Source organism: Leucoraja erinacea, chromosome 3 (genome assembly GCF_028641065.1).
Source record: "Leucoraja erinacea ecotype New England chromosome 3, Leri_hhj_1, whole genome shotgun sequence".
NCBI lineage: Eukaryota > Metazoa > Chordata > Chondrichthyes > Rajiformes > Rajidae > Leucoraja > Leucoraja erinaceus.
Window position 1 is genome coordinate 75,605,395 of NC_073379.1, and position 16,924 is coordinate 75,622,318.

Consider the following 16,924-nt stretch of genomic DNA (forward strand, 5'->3'; position numbering starts at 1 on the left):
CCTCTTAAATATAGCCAATGAACTGGCCTCAACTACCCTCTGTGGCAAAGAGTTCCAGAGATTCACCACTCTCTGTTACTCCAGCACTTTGTGTTGTTTCACTTTAAAACTAGGCGCAGTTACCATGGGGCTCCCTCCCCTCTCACCTGTTGTCGCTTACAAGATGGAGTATGTCAGCGACTCCTGGGCAGCGACAGAGGTGATGGTGGAGGGACAAGGAGGAGGAGAAAAAAGGGGTGGGAAGATGCTGACTAGACAAAGTGACAAAGCAGATGGCGGTGTCAAAATGGGGTGCAGATAAAGCCATTCACATTAAGGTCACATTATATATATTAAAAAAAAATTCTGGCACTCCATGGTGCTTTAGAGACACGGGAGGGGTGTCATTAGCAGGCCAGGGGTGCATTGTCCTTTCATTATCACGCGACTTCTGTAGGCCCAGATAAACGAATAATTCAGACGGGCTCTGGAACCGAGGGTGCCAGAAAATCAGTGTTCAACCTGTACCAACAGAATGGAAAAAAAAGTAATATTCATTCTGTATGCAAATCAAGCATATTCTTTTGCAGAATTATGTAATTTGAATTCCTCAATGGCCTAAATGTAGCAATGTTACAAAATTTTGAGATTTAAAAAATCAAGTCTGCAATTTATCCCATCAGATAAAGCATAACAATAAGTTTAATTTGACACCAAATTCACTTTCATATCTCAAGTATTAAAAAAGTTATGGCCATTTTCATACTCGGAAATTAGCATCTTGTTCCCTATTGATTTTCAATGGACATTACAAAAAAGCTGTGATCTTGGATAGTCAAAAGCCCATTTCTTAAGGAAAGATTAACATTTTTAAATAGCCTAAGTGTCCAAAGATTATTCACAAATAATTCACAATATAACATGATTTTTATATCTAATTTACATTAATTTATAGGCCAAATGGAAGGAATTTAGTGTTCAATTGCTGTAAATAAATGCCCATTTAAATCGGCTTTCTAGTGGGTTCATGTGAACGCGCTGGTTTAGAACGTTCACATCGCGCTGGATTAGTGCCCTCAAATGCCGAGAAAAATACTGCGGGATATAAAAAGCCCAAAATGAACTACTCGCTATAGATAACGTGATATACAGGGTTATATACATGCCCCATTTAATGTAAAAATAAGGTACATACCTTTAATTGTTTGCTTTATAAAACCCTGGGGCTGCGAGAGGTTGCGGAACGAGAGAGTGATTTTAAAACTATTATAACTATATTATCGAGGCCTATAAAACTAATAATACCTTTTGCGACCGGGTCTTGCAGCGATTTTTCGTTAATGATTTACTAGGCTGAACATCTGCGATTAGAACAGCCTAGTAAAAATCGCGTTTTAAACCCGCCCCCTCCAAACAGCGCCAAAATCGCGGACATGGCTTTGGGCAGATTCCCAATGACGATTCAGGTAGGTTTTGTAACATACCTACTAAATGGCTTAAGCACCATTATTGCAATTTAAAAAGTCATTTGAAATTCTTAGTCTGAACACTTGTAATCCTGTAATTTCAAATGCACATAAATTAACTTGTACCAAAGTGAACATTAATGACCTAAATCTATTGCCTTTCCCTTTTGTAGATTGCAATGTCATTCTGCAAATATAATCTGAATTTTATTTATGACGTAATAGAACCATTATCTGGATTATATTTCAAATATTATTTGCAGTACAACCTGAAATACTAAATTTGAAAGCCATAAAAAATAGATGCAAGACCACAACACACAATACAAAGGAATGCAAGCAACATTCTAACGTTGAGGTGTCTATGACTTATAACAGTAACAGCCTCCAGTCAGGATTAACCACATTGTTCATTACCCAGAAGCTTCTGGTAAAGCTTAACATAATAATTGTTGTGTGTTGTGAAAATTAGCCTGCAGTTTTTAAAGGTCAAACAAGTTGAGAGTGGAGTACTGTTGACAGATCTTTTGCTGCAGCTGATGTGGCAATTGTGAAAAATACTGCAGGAGATTTTACGTCAGGGTCCCAGAACAGAAAGGAGGCAGGTGAGAAGTTGGAGGTAAATACTATAGATAAAAAGCAAAAATTGTAGACGGCAGGCAGGAGAAAGGCAAAAAGTGAGCAAAGTCCAATGGTTTAAACTGCATTTATTTCAATGCAAGAGGCTTAACAGGTAAGGCATGGATTGGCTTGGGAACTGGGATATTTCAGCTATAATAGAAACATGGTTGCGAGAAGGGCAGGACTGTTGACTCAATGCCACAGACATGATAGAGATGCAGGTAATAGAGGGGAGGGGGGTTGCATTACCATTATCAAGAGCATGGCTTTGTACATGGCAGGTTGTGTCTTACTAACTTCATTTACTTTTTTGAGGAGGTGACGAAGGTGATCGATGTGGATAGGGTGTTGGAATTTTGTCTATATGGATTTTTGTTAGGTATTTGATAAAGTCCCTCATGGTAGGCAGATCCAGAGATTTGGATGTACAAGATTAACAGTGAATTGGCTGTATAGATTCAGAACTGGCTTACTGAGGGTTGTAGTGGTCAGACAATATTTAGGCAGGAGATCTATGACCATGGAGTTTTGCAGGGATCTATGCTGGGACCTCTATTGTTTGTGCCTTATATAAATTACTTGGACATAAATGGGTTGGTTTGTAAGTTTGCAGATGACACAAGGTAGCTGGGGTCGCAGACTGTAAGGAAGGCTGTCAAACAATACAGTGGGATATGAATCAGCCACAGAAATGGGTGAAGAAATGGCAGAAGGAGTTTAATCCGAGCAAGTGTGACGTGTTGCACTTGGGAGGTTAAATGTAAGGGCAAAATATACAGTTAATGGCATGGTAGGCATGTTTCCATCGGTTTGGGGCAATAAGCATAAGAGTCCGGAAGTCATGATGCAGTTTAATAGGATTTGGTTAACCTGCATTTGGAAGATTTCCTGCAGTTCTAGTTGCGTGGTTGTGTGGGGGGAGAAAGCTTGGAGAAAAGACGGAGTTGTGGGGTAGAGGGTGGTATCATGGGGAGGGGGGAGAGGAGCCAGCGAGGGGGACCAGGGGGCAGGGGCTGGAGCTGACGTGCGATGGGGATGTCAAGAAATGTGTCCAAGAGGGGTGGGTGTGTGGGGGAGGAGTGAGGGTGTGGGGGGAGGGGAATGTGGGGTGGGGGGAGGGGGATGGGTGGGCGGGGTGTGGGCAGGGGGGATGTGTGGGTGGGGGTGGGGGGGTTGTGGAGGGAGTGAGAGAGCTCGGGGAAAAGACGGGGGTTGTGGGGGAGAGGGTAGTATCACGGGGGAGGGGGGCAGGAGACAGCGAGGGGGACCAGAGGAGAAGGGGCTGCAGCTGACATTTGGATGGGGACTCGCAGCGGGTGCTAGTCGTTCTCCTCTGCCGGGATCAGTGCCTCCGCTTTCCGTTTGGTGACATAGGCGACATTTCCGAGTCCGGGCCGGGTTAGGGAAGCTGGGAAGCTGGGCGGGCTGGGCGGAGCTGGGCTGGGGTGGGTTGGGCGAGGCGAGGGGCTGGGCTGGGGTGGGTTGGGCGGGGCGGGGCTGGGTTGGGCTAGGCGGGGGGGCTGGGCTGGGTGGGGCGGGGCGGGGCTGGGTTGGGCTGGGCGAGGCTGGGCGGGGCTGGGTGGGGCGGGGCGGGGCTGGGCTGGGCGAGGCTGGGCGGGGCTGGGTGGGGCGGGGCTGGGCGGGGTTCGGCTGGGCTCGGATGGGCTGGGCGGGGCTGGGTTGGGCGGGGGGGGTTGGGCTGGGCTGGACGGGGCTGGGTTGGGCTGGGCTGGACGGGGCTGGGCGGGGCTGGGTGGGCTGGGTGGGGCGGGGCTGGGCGGGGGCTGGGCGGGGGGGCTGGGCTGGACGGGGCTGGGTTGGGCTGGGTGGACGGGGCTGGGTGGGACGGGGCTGGGCGGGGCGGGGCTGGGCGGGGCGGGGCGGGCTCGGGGCAGGGTTGGGGGGGCGGGGCGGGCTGGGTGGGGCTGGGCTGGGCTGGGCGGGGCGGGGCTGGGCGGGGCTGGGGGGGGCCGGGCTGGGTTGGGCTGGGTGGGGCGGGGCTGGGTTGGGCTGGGCGGGGCGGGGCTGGGTTGGGCTGGGCGGGGCTGGGCTGGACTGGTCTGGGTTGGGTTGGGCTGGGCTGGGCTGGGCTGGGTTGGGCGGAGCTGGGCTGGGCTGGGTCTCCAACACTGAGCTGCTTCGATCTGCTCCCGGCCATACTCACACACCGGCTCGTAGTCATGGCCGACACAAGACCCCCAACTCCTTCAGCTTTATTCTCAATTGGCAATAGACAATAGGTGCAGGAGTAGGCCATTCGGCCCTTCGAGCCAGCACCGCCATTCAATGTGTTCATGGCTGAAAATCCCCAATCAGTACCCCATTTCTGCCTTCTCCCCATATCACCTGACTATTTTTAAGAGCCCTATCTAGCTCTCTCTTGAAAGCATCCAGAGAACCTGCCTCCATCTGTGGCATAAAATTCAACAGACTCACCACTCTCTGTTTCCTCGTCTCCGTTCTAAATGGCTTATCCTTATTCTTAAACTGTGGCCCCTGGTTCTGGACTCCCCCAATATCGGGAACATGCTTCCTGCCTCTAGCGTGTCCAAGCACTTAACAATCATCATCCTTCTAAACTCCAATGTACAAGCCCAGCTGCTCCATTCTCTCAGCATATGACAGCCCCGCCATCCCAGGAATTAACCTTGTAAACCTATGCTGCACTCCCTCAATAGCAAGAATGGCCTTCCTCAAATTAGGGGTCCAAAACTGCACACAATACTCCAGGCGTGGTCTCACTAGGGCTCTGTACAACTGCAGAAAGACCTCTTTGCTCCTATATTTGTTCCTCTTGTTATAAAGGCCAACAAGCCATTCGCTTTCTTCACTGCCTGCTGTACCTGCATGCTTACTTTCATAGACGATGTACAAGGACCCCCAGATCCCGTTATACTTCCCCTTTTCCAACTTAACGCCACCGATGATTGACAGCGGGCATTGGAAGGTGCGATTTTTATGATATTTAAACCTTCATAACTGTTGAAATATTCCACCGATCGGAAGTAAACTTGGTGCAACTGCAGCACTGGAGAATGCCGAGTAAGGTGGCAAAAAATCGTAGCACTATCACATACCACATTTGCGCAAATATAAAAACAACGCAAACCGGAAGAGGACAAGATGAGAGTTTTAGTTAAGTATAGATAGATAAATTAAAAGATAGATAGATAGATAGATAGATAGATAGATAGATAGATGAATAGATGGATGGATGGACATAGAAATATGGATGGATGGATGGATATATGGATGAATAAATGGATGGATATATAGATAGATAGATGGATGGATGGATGGATATAGGAGTGGCCATAAAATAAGGCAAAGCTGATTTTGGAAGCATTAGGCGGGGTGGCAGCTCACGGGGGCCTAATCTGAGGACGGTGAAAAGCAGCGGGTGGACCAGCTGATCGTGGCTTCCGCAAAGGGAAGCGCACCCACAAGCGTGACAGAGCCGGGCCGGGGGTGGGGACACAGATGATTGGGCCCCCCTGGAGAGGAGGTCGTCCCCTGTGATGGGTAGAGAGGCGAGGGGAGAGGAGGGGGGGGGAGGTGAGAGAGGGGGAGGGGGGGGGGGGGGGGGGGGGGGGGAGTGGGGGGAGCTGGTGAGTGAGTGGGCTGTGAAATGTGGAGAGAGAGACAGAAGCGGCTTCTGACTCTCTGGAAACTCACAGCTGGAATGAGTGGGCAGGGGATGAGGGCCAGACGCTTCATTGCGTAAGTTGCCTCTTAGTTTGAGATCCGCAGAACAATGATCCTGTAGCAGAGCTGAGCTGTAGAATCTTTGCTCTGCAGAACTGTCCCGATCATTCTGTGCCTTTTGAAGTACGGGGGGGGGGGGGGGGGGGGGGGGGGGGGCTAACGCACCTCGTGGAAAACTGCGCATGCGTGTTGACAGCAGCTGCATTAATTCAGAGCGGCTCACTGTGCTGCGATTTCCGAAAGAACGCCGCCACCTACGACAGTCATGTTTGGCCACCTTGCTCAGAGCCCCCCTCCGCCTTCCGGGTGCAGAGGATTTTTCCCATCGATTACAAATCAGAGAGATTTTTTTTTTAAGTTCACCATTCTCTATGCTGCCCCTGCTGGAGGGAGGGAGAGGGTCTATAAAACCAGGAAGTGGTGTGCCTCACCCAGTCTCTGCAAGATGGATGAAGCCAAGGGTCACGTCTCTCTGAGCTCTGAATAACGCTGAACAAATGTCTACACAACTGTGAATCCCCTTAATGTGGTTTGAAAATGAAAATATGGTTTCTTTGAAGTAAAAAGGCACTGCCTGCAAATGGTTGGTTGGGTGCATTGACTTGAAGTTGAAAAGCACTACTTACTCAAATGGTGGCTTGGGTGCTTTGGCTTGAAGTTGAAAGGCACTACTTACTGCAAATGGTGGCTTGGGTGCTTTGGCTTGAAGTTGAAAGGCACTACTTACTGCAAATGGTGGCTTGGGTGCTTTGGCTTTAAGTTGAAAGGCACTACACTGCAAATGGTGGCAGGTGCTTTGGCTTGAAGTTGAAAGGCACTACTTACTGCAAATGGTGGCTTGGGTGCTTTGGCTTGAAGTTGAAAGGCACTACTTACTGCAAATGGTGGCTTGGGTGCTTTGACTTGAAGTTGAAAAGCACTACTTACTGCAAATGGTGGCTTGGGTGCTTTGGCTTGAAGTTGAAAGGCACTACTTACTGCAAATGGTGGCTTGGGTGCTTTGGCTTTAAGTTGAAAGGCGCTACTTACTGTAAATGGTGGCGTGGGTGCTTTGGCTTGAAGTTGAAAGGCACTACTTACTGTAAATGATGGCTTGGGTGGTTTGGCTTTTAGTTGAAAGGCACTACTTACTGTAAATGGTGGCTTGGGGGCTTTGGCTTGTAGTTGAAACGCCACTACATTCCTGCGTGTGTTGGCTTGGGTGCTTTGTTGAAAGGCACTACTTACTGCAAATGGTGGCTTGGGTGCTTTGGCCTGAAGTTGAAAGGCACTACTTACGGTAAATGGTAGTGGGTGCTTTGGCTTGAAGTTGAAAGGCACTATTTTCTGCAAATAGTGGCTTGGATGCTTTGGCTTGTAGTTGAAAGGCACTACTTACTGCAAATGGTGGCTTGGGTGCTTTGGCTTGAAGATGAAATGCACTACTGCAAATGCACTTACTTCCTGTTTACACTGTATATTAATTTTAGATAAAACGCTACCACTTATGGCTGTGATTTTTGGCCATCTTACTCAGTCCCCCCCCCCCCCCCCCCCCCCCCCCCCCCCCCCACTTAGTCTGCTGAGCAGGTGCAGTTTGAATATTGTTCCAAATATCATCGATGAAAAATAAAAGTTTATTAGTGTTTTAAACCGAAATATGTTGAGAATCTCTCTCCTGTCAATCACGCCATGAAAGCCACACCTTTTCCGGTGAGAGGGGAAGGGGTTATAAAACCCAGAAGTGTGGGTGTGGCTCAGTCTCTGCATGATGGGGGAAGGAGAGGTCACGACTGTCTGAGCTATGCATCAACTGAACACACTGATTGTCTACTGAACTGTGAGTTTGGTGTTTTGTGTGGTTTTATGGTTCACCCTGCATGAAATGGTATGAAGCTGCATTTGAATTTGGTGGCCTTGCACCCTGCTTGAAATGGAATGAAATTGCACTTGAATTTGGCGGCCTTGCATCCTGCTTGAAGTGGTATGAAACTGCACTTGAATTTGGTGGCCCTGCACCCTGCTTGAAGTGGTTGGAAACGGCACTTGAATTCGGTGGCCTTGCACCCTGCTTGAAGTGGTTGGAAACGGCACTTGAATTCGGTGGCCTTGCACCCTGCTTGAAGTGGTAGGAAACTGCACTTGAATTTGGTGGCCTTGCACTCTGCTTGAAGTGGTAGGAAACTGCACTTGAATTTGGTGGCCTTGCACCCTGCTCAAAGTGGTAAGAAACTGCACTTGAATTTTGTGGCCTTGGCCTTGCACCCTGCTTGAAATGGTAGGAACATGGATTTGAATTTGGTGGCCTTGCACCGTGCTTGAAATGGAATTTCAAGGAATAGTCATGAGTCAACTGCCAGCCCACCAGCCGTGAGTGAGCTGCCAGCAGATCAGGCTTGAGGGACTGAGCTGCCACCCCAAGAACCCATACCAGCACTCCAGAAAGCCCCCCCCCCACTGGCCACCAATATTGGAATTGGTGGAGAGGTGGAATATTAAGTCAGTGGACCAGCCCTCCCGTGTGAACATGGGACCCAACGGGTCCCACTTAGTCTAGTATTTTTTTAAATGTCAGTTTGGTGATAATTGTTAGCAAATATCTCGGGAAATAATTGAGCAAATTTAGAGAGGAGCGGTTTTCTGAAATCATGTTAATTCCCTACCGAAATATGTAAAAGAATATCCGCGTTTACACATCTGGTTTTCGAGGAGATACGTTTCAAAGGCAAAATCACGCACGCACACACAGCTTTAAAAGTATACTAGACTAAGTGCAGACCCGTTGGGTCTGCTCCCCCAATGCAGCCATTCCCTACCCATAGCCCCCACGGGAGACGTGGTCCTCCAACTCAAGCGGCTCAAGAATCAGCAGTTTGGCTGTTTTTAAATGGCGTCTTTGAGGCGAGATGCGGGCGCCAGCAGCCGTTATGGTCGCTGGCCAGCAGGAGGCGACAAAATGAGTGAGTGGGGGGGGAGGAGAAGGATTTTATTAAAAATGTGTACATAAACACGATGCAATTTAATGAGGAGTGGATACTTGGAATGAAAAGTGAAATCTGTACCGAAATGGAAAAAATCAGGGCGTTTGTGGGTCGGGTGTTGTCGTGGCAATGAATCAAAGGCTGGCAGCCACAAGTCAGAAACACACGCAGCCACACAGCCAGACACACACACAGTTTTATATATAGATAGATAGATAGATAGATAAAATATGCTCAGCTAAGCACAATGAAGAGAATGTATATGCTAGTGTTCTGAGCTTTGGGTTTATTGGCATTATAAGCTGATTGGTGTCATGCAATCTTTTTTCTCTATTATTTGACTATTATCAGTCAATTCATTGTAAGCAAATGAGAACACAATTTATAGAAGTTGTTTTGGTTACTGAAGTTTGTCTTTGAGTCATCCAGATGTACTCAGCAAATGTATGGAACATTACACATGAAACGTTTTAACAAATCATATTTGAATTTCCGATGTTCTCTTCTCAGTCTGGTGGCTTTAAAGGTTATGAATACAAGCGGGTGCTTGGACCAATGGTCACGATATCCTTTACAATAGCAAAATTAATGCATCCTTTTTTTTGAGGCGTAATTATGCGGGTGCCAAAGCTCATACTGTATACTCCACCTGAAAACAAAACATGACCCAGTGTCAGTGCCTTGCTGCATTTCAGTTAGAATTTAAACAAAGTTATGTAGAGGTCACCTATTCAATATTTTAATCTTATTGATTTCACTGGCAGTCACGCACTGTTTCCAATAGATGTTTTTCCTTGCAAAGGTATGACTCTTTAACTTTGTTTTGATGTCCGTTCCTTTAACTTGCTGGGCTGTGCCTTAATGTGACTAATCACATTAACATTAATTTTAGATGGACTATTTAGTTGGACTTTGGAGTATTTAGCATAATTGCAAAATTCTGTTTGAACAGGCGGGAACTTTGTGATAAAAAAATATTATCAAGGAAATGGTGTACCTTTCACTGTGTTGCAGTTAGCATGTTAAATTGTAACTAATTAATGATTTTGATTCTTCCAGCACACTGCCAAAACTACATGTGCTTTTCTTTTTTTTTAAATAATATTTTTATTAGAAGTAGACATATTATAAAGTATAGTTACATAGTATAGTAAAAAAAACTTTTCATATACATCAGTCATACATTATTAACATTTTTAATTGTCGATTACTTCTGCTTCCAGTGTTTTTTTTAATATAGATAGAAACAAAGAGAAAGAGAGAAAAAAGAGTTACAAATATCAAAAAAACAGAAAAGGTGGAATGGATTAGTTATAATACGTCATTGGAGATGGGTTCGTAGATTATAAAGTATAACTTTTCATCTACTCCTGAGTTCAAGTTTCAGTTGGGTTTTCGTGCTGGGCCAGTCTATCCCTTCAGATAATTAATGAATGGAGCCCATATTTTCACAAAAAGTTCTTGTTTGTCCATTAAGACAAGTCTAATTCTTTCTAGATATAGGGTCTCCGACATTTCCACAATCCACATTTTAATTGTGGGGGTTATAGGGCCTTTCCAAAATTTTAATATAAATCTTTTCCCGGTTATTATACTGTAGTCGAGGAAATTTCTTTGGCTTGTTGTGAGTGTTAAACCTTGTTCTGATATTCCAAGTATTATTAATTTTGAGTCTGGATCCAGTTTAGTATTAATAACTTTGAAATTATTTCAAAAATATCAGTCCAGAAATGTTTAATTTTGGTTTTTCAATTCTCCAAACATCCTTAATGTTGATAGTATTAATATATGAGTTTAGAAATTCACTTGATTGAGATTTTAGTTTTCTTTGAGTTGATGATCTATCCAAATAAGCATCCAGTGTGCAATTTAAGTCTCCACCGATTATTAAGTTTTGTTGTGTACATTCCGGGATATTGTTAAGTGTTCTTTTAAAAAACAGGGGGCTATCAGAATTTGGTCCATACACATTAAGGAGAGTCACCTTTTTTGAGTATAACTCCCCTATTATTACAATATATCTGCCTTCAATATCTTCTATCGTTGATATATGTTTAAAGGGTATACCTTTACGAATTAATATTGCAACCCTTCTAGATTTATGTGAGAATGAGGAGTGGTACGCTTTAGCAATCCATTTTGCTTTCAATCTATGTTGTGCTTCCTTTTTAAGATGTGTTTCCTGGAGAAATATTATATCTGTTTTCAATGATTTTAAATGAGCTAACACTTTGCCTCTCTTGATAGGTTCATTAATTCCCTTAACATTCCAGCTACAGAATTTAATTCCCAATTTTCCTATTCATGTCTTGCATCTTGTGATTAGAGTGGTCTATGTTAGAGCAGATGGCTCAGCACACTCAACCCTACCTTATACTCGAACATCAGGTAGATGAATTTTAAGTCTCGTCTGTTTTCCATCCGAACGTATCTCCCTAAATAAAATATATAATTCCATTCCAGATACAAAATATAATATAATATAAGATATAAAAGGTTAAAAAAAATTGTATTAGTAACGTGTAAAGGGTTGAAAAAGAAAAAAAACTACCACTACGATTAGTGCAGTTAGTGATAGCCACCCTAATGTGGCTAAGCATCTAAGGACTTCCGTAGCTTTTGGTAAAAAAAAAATTACTAGCTCCGTACTTTCCTTAAAACATGTGCTTTTCAATGGCCATGTGCATCTGTAACTGGCCCAGCACTGCAAGTGGCTTAAACAAAGCTGTCACCTCTTAAATAGAAATAACATTAAGGCTGTAAGAAGCATTGGGATTACCTGAAAACGAAGATTGATGGAGTTGTAGTCAGTGAGGATGGTTGCCAAAGCATACGTAGGAACATAGATCAGCTGAGAAATTGGGTGGAGCGCTGACATATGGAATTTAATGCAAAAGGGTGATAATTCATTTTGAGTTGTCTAATACCGGCCTATCGGATTTACCCCAGAGAGATCTTGGGCTGCATGTGCATTGCACTCTCAAAATGATGACACAGGTGGATGGAATAATGAAAAAAGTGTTAAGCTTGCTTCCCATCAGAGGCAGGAGTACATTTGGAAAATTGTATGCAGTTCTGGTCACCACACCAAATGGCACATCGTAACATGCAGAGCTGATTCAATAGACAGTGGACAATAGGTGCAGGAGTAGCCCATTCAGCCCTTCAAACTAGCACCGTCATTCAATGTGATCATGGCTGATCATCCATAATCCGTACCCCGTTCCTGCCTTCTCCCCATATCCTCTGACTCCGCTATTTTTAAGAGCCCTATCTAGATCTCTCTTGAAAGCATCCAGAAAACCTGCCCCCACTGCCCTCTGAGGCAGAGAATTCCACACTCACAACTCTCTGTGTGAAAAAGTGTTTCCTCGTCTCCGTTCTAAATGGCATACTCCTTATTCTTAAACTGTAGCCCCTGGTTTTGGACTCCCCCAACATCGGGGACATGTTTCCTGCCTCTAGCGTGTCCAAGCCCTTAACAATCTTATATGTTTCAATGAGATGCCCTCTCATCCTTCTAAACTCCAGAGTGTACAAGCCCAACTGCTCCATTCTCTCAGCATATGACAGTCCCGCCATTCCGGGAATTAACCTTGTAAACCTACGCTGCACTCCCTCAATAGCAAGAATGTCCTTCCTCAAATTAGGGGACCAAATCTGCACACAATACTCCAGGTGTGGTCTCACTAGGGCTCTATACAACTGCAGAAGGACCTCTTTGCTCCTATATTCCATTCCTCTTGTTATAAAGGCCAACATGCCATTTGCTTTCTTCACTGCCTGCTGTACCTGCATGCATACTTTCATAGACTGATGTACAAGGACCCTCAGATCCCGTTGTACTTCCCCTTTTCCCAACATGACGCCATTTAGAGAATAATCTGGCTTCCTGTTTTTGCTACCAAAGTGGATAACATTTATCCGAGTTAAACTTCATCTGCCATGCATCTGCCCACTCCCCCAACCTGTCCACGTCACCCTGCATTCTCATAGCTTCATCCTCACAGTTCACACTGCCACCCAGCTTTGTGTCATCTGCACATTTGCTAATGTTATTTTGAATCCCTTTATGCAAATCATTGATGTATATTGTAAATAGCTACGGTCCCAGCACCAAACCTTGCGGTACCCCACTAGTCACTGCCTGCCATTCTGAAAGGAACCTGTTAATCCCTACTCTGTTTCCTGTCTGCCAACCACTTCTCTATCCGTCAGCACTCTACCCCAATACCATGTGCCCTAATTTTGCTCGCTAATCTCCTCTGTTGGACCTTATCAAATGCTATTTGAAAGTTCAGGTACACGACATCCACTGGCTCTCCCTTGTCCATTTTCCTAGTTACATCTTCAAAAAATTCCAGAAGATTAGTCAAGCATTTCCCCTTCATAAATTCATGCTGACTCGGACCGATCCTGTTATTGCTATCCAAATGTTCGACTATCTCATCTTTTATAATTGACTCCAGCATCTTCCCCACCACCGATGTCAGGCTAACTGGTCTATAATTCCCTGTTTTTTCTCTCCCGCCTTTCTTAAAAAGTGGGATAACATTAGCTACCCTCCAATCCACAGGAACTGATCCTGAGTCTATAGAACATTGGAAAATTATCACCAATGCATCCATGATTTCTAGAGCCACTTCCTTATGTACCCTGGGATGCAGACCATCAGGCCCAGGGGATTTATCAGCCTAAATAGGAAAGTAAGTTGTGAAGAGCACATAAAGAGATTACAAACGTTCTTATAACTGAGAACTGCTGTAGATTTGGGAGGAACAACAGCAGCAGCAGATTAGCAAGAGATACGACTGATTGGCTCTAGCCCAAGTGGGAGGAGAGGGGTGAAAACAGTTAAAGGCCAAGGACGCACAGTCTTTGTTCAGAACTGCTGTAGATTTGGGAGGAACAACAGCAGCAGCAGATTAGCAAGAGATACGACTGATTGGCTCTAGCCCAAGTGGGAGGAGAGGGGGGTGAAAACAGTTAAAGGCCAAGGACGCACAGTCTTTGTTCAGAACTGCTGTAGATTTGGGAGGAACAACAGCAGCAGCAGATTAGCAAGAGATACGACTGATTGGCTCTAGCCCAAGTGGGAGGAGAGAAGTGAGTCAGAGGGGTGAAAACAGTTGAAAACTGAGGAATTTGCTTTGTAAATTGGTAAATCAGGCAATTTATCAGTCAATTTAAGCAGGACAGCTCTTAGCGAGCGGCAGTGAGTGAGCGGCCTAGTGAGGGATGTGCCCTGTGAGTAAAGTGTGAGTCTTTGGCTCGAGTGCCCTGTGAGTAAAGTGTGAGTCTTTGGCTCGAGAGTCTTTGGCGAGGAGGCTGAGGAGAGGAGACCACGCAATACGCTTGAGAGGTAGAGACGAAAGAAGGAGATGTCAGGCAAGCTGATTCAGTGCGATGCTTGCAGTATGTGGGAGGTCAAGGACACCGCTGGTGCCTCTGGCTGCTACAAATGCTAAAAGTGTATCCAGATGGAGCTCCTGAAGGGCCGTATTGGGGAACTGGAGAAGCAGGTGGATGACCTCCGGTTCGTACGAGAAACGGAGTCGTTCCTCGACAAGTCCTACAGTACGATTGTTACACCTAAGGTACTGGAAGAGAGAAGGTGGGAGACAGTGAGAAAGGGAGGGAAGCATGGAATGCCAACGTCCCCGGGTGGTGTACCTCTTGTAAACAGGTTCATCCGCTTAGAAGCTGTTGGGACAGAAGACGTGAGCAGCGGACTGGCTTGCGATGCGAATAGGGCTGTTGAGCCAAAACCAAAAAGGCCTAAGGCAGGCAAGGCCATTGTAGTGGGAGACTCCATTGTGAGAGGTACGGACAGGGGTTTCTGCGGCAACAGACGGGATGCGAGGATGGTGTGCTGCCTTCCCGGTGCCAGGATCCAGGATGTCACGGACAGAGTGCAGAAAATCCTCAAGGGCAAAGGTGAACATCCGGAAGTGGTAGTGCATGTCGGCACAAACGATGTCGGAAAAAAGGGGATGAATATTCTGCAGCGTGACTTTAGAGAGCTCGGAAAAATGTTGAAAAGCAGGACCTCCCGGGTTGTTATCTCCGGTTTGCTTCCAGTTCCCCGTTCTAGCGAGAGCAGGAACAGGGAGATATGGGACCTGAACTTGTGGCTGAGGAACTGGTGCATGGGGCAGGGATTTAGATTCTTAGATCACTGGGATCTGTTTTGGGGTAAGGGGGAACTGTACAAAAGGGATGGATTGCATCTTAACAGGTGTGGGACCAGCATTCTGGCAGGCAGGTTTGCCACTGCTACACGGGTGGCTTTAAACTGAATAAGGGGGGTGGGGTGTTGAATGGGATAGTGGAGGATGAAGTTAAAGGGAAAGGGCCACTTTTTAACATAATTGTATATAAGGGGTAAGAGTGTTGTAAAAACAAGCCTGAAGGCTTTGTGTCTCAATGCAAGGAGCATTCGTAATAAGGTGGATGAGTTGAATGTGCAGATAGCTATTAATGACTATGATATAGTTGGGATCACGGAGACATGGCTCCAAGGTGACCAAGGCTGGGAGCTGAACATCCAGGGATATTTAATATTCAGGAGTGATAGACAGAAAGGAAAAGGAGGTGGAGGTTGGGACTGAACAAATTATAGGAAGGATGTCAACAAAATAGAGAGAGTACAGAGGAGATTTACTAGAATGTTGCCTGGGTTTCAACAACTAAGTTACAGAGATAGGTTGAATAAGTTAGGTCTTTATTCTCTGGAGCGCAGAAGGTAAAGGGGGGACTTGATAGAGGTCTTTAAAATGATGAGAGGGGTAGACAGAGTTGATGTGGACAGGCTTTTCCCTTTGAGAATAGGGAAGATTCAAACAAGAGGACATAACTTCAGAATTAAGGGACAGAAGTTTAGGGGTAACGTGAGGGGGAACTTCTTTACTCAGAGAGTGGTAGCGGTGTGGAATGAGCTTCGAGTGGAAGTGGTGGAGGCAGGTTCGTTGGTATAATTTAAAAATAAATTGGATAGGCATATGGATGAGAAGGAAATGGAGGGTTATAGTATGAGTGCAGGCAGGTGGGACTAAGGGAAAAAAAAGTTGTTCGGCACGGACTTGTAGGGCCGAGATGGCCTGTTTCCGTGCTGTAATTGTTATATGGTTATATGTTATATGGTTGACAGGGTGAATGTGGAGAGGATGTTTTCACTGTTGAGAATGAAGGGGTTGCTTATTTAAGACAGAGATGAATCAAACCTTTTCATTCGGAAGGCCATGAGTGTTTGGCCATGAATCTTTTCCTCGGAGGGCTGTGGAGGTGAGAATGGGAAACGTGTATGGCATTGTCGACAGGTATCTGATCAGCACAGGCGTGAACGATTACTCCGAGCGGACCAGTTAGCTAAGATTTTATTAGAAGGCAGAGCAAGGAGAAAGGCGCTGAGTGGCTACACGTGCTTGTAACTCAAATATTTGTTATATGCTCCAAGATGCTGCAATTTCAAGCAGGGGGGGCTCAAAGTCAAAGCTCTGGAAGTCTCCCCCTTGTGGTCCTCCGGACTTCAATGAAAAATCATCAGCTTTCCAACGTTATGACGTATCTCAAAGGAAAGTTAAAAATGAATGGAATATAGACACCAAGGTGATGGATTCTAATACTTAGTTTCAGAATGCATATATTTATAAAACTGAATTTTACTTTGTACTGTATTTGGATTGTCTTTTTATTAGAGTGTTTTTAGAAGAGGATGTTGTCTCTTTCCTTGAGAAATGTAATTATCGTGACAACCCTCAATTTTCCCATAGCTTCACTTGCTCTTCCTTGATCCATTGTGTTGCAGCTGATCATTTTCTCACTGTGCCTCGAGTGCCAAATCCATTATTCCTTATAGAACAGTGTATGCATCATGCAGCCTGCTGTGTCATATCTTTATCATTCTTTATATGAGTCTGGCATGGCCAACGTTTATTGTCCCTCCATAATAACCATATAACCATATAACAATTTACAGCACGGAAACAGGACATCTCGGCCCTACAAGTCCGTGCCGTGCCGACATAACTTTTTTTCCCTTAGTCCCACCTGCCTGCACTCATACCATAACCCTCCATTCCCTTCTCATCCATATGCCTATCCAATTTATTTTAATTATAATAGTGCTTCAGAAGGAGGTGATGAGCCATGATCATCCATAGTCCTTCCGAAGAAGTTGCATCCACACTGCTG

At 45.4% G+C, this 16,924-nt stretch overlaps 1 protein-coding gene across 4 annotated transcripts in view; it reads left to right on the forward strand.

Moving 5' to 3' along the window:
* Window positions 1-16,924, forward strand: part of LOC129695746 (uncharacterized) — a 135,912-nt gene that overhangs the window by 47,978 nt on the left and 71,010 nt on the right. The gene's annotated exons all lie outside the window — the stretch shown is intronic.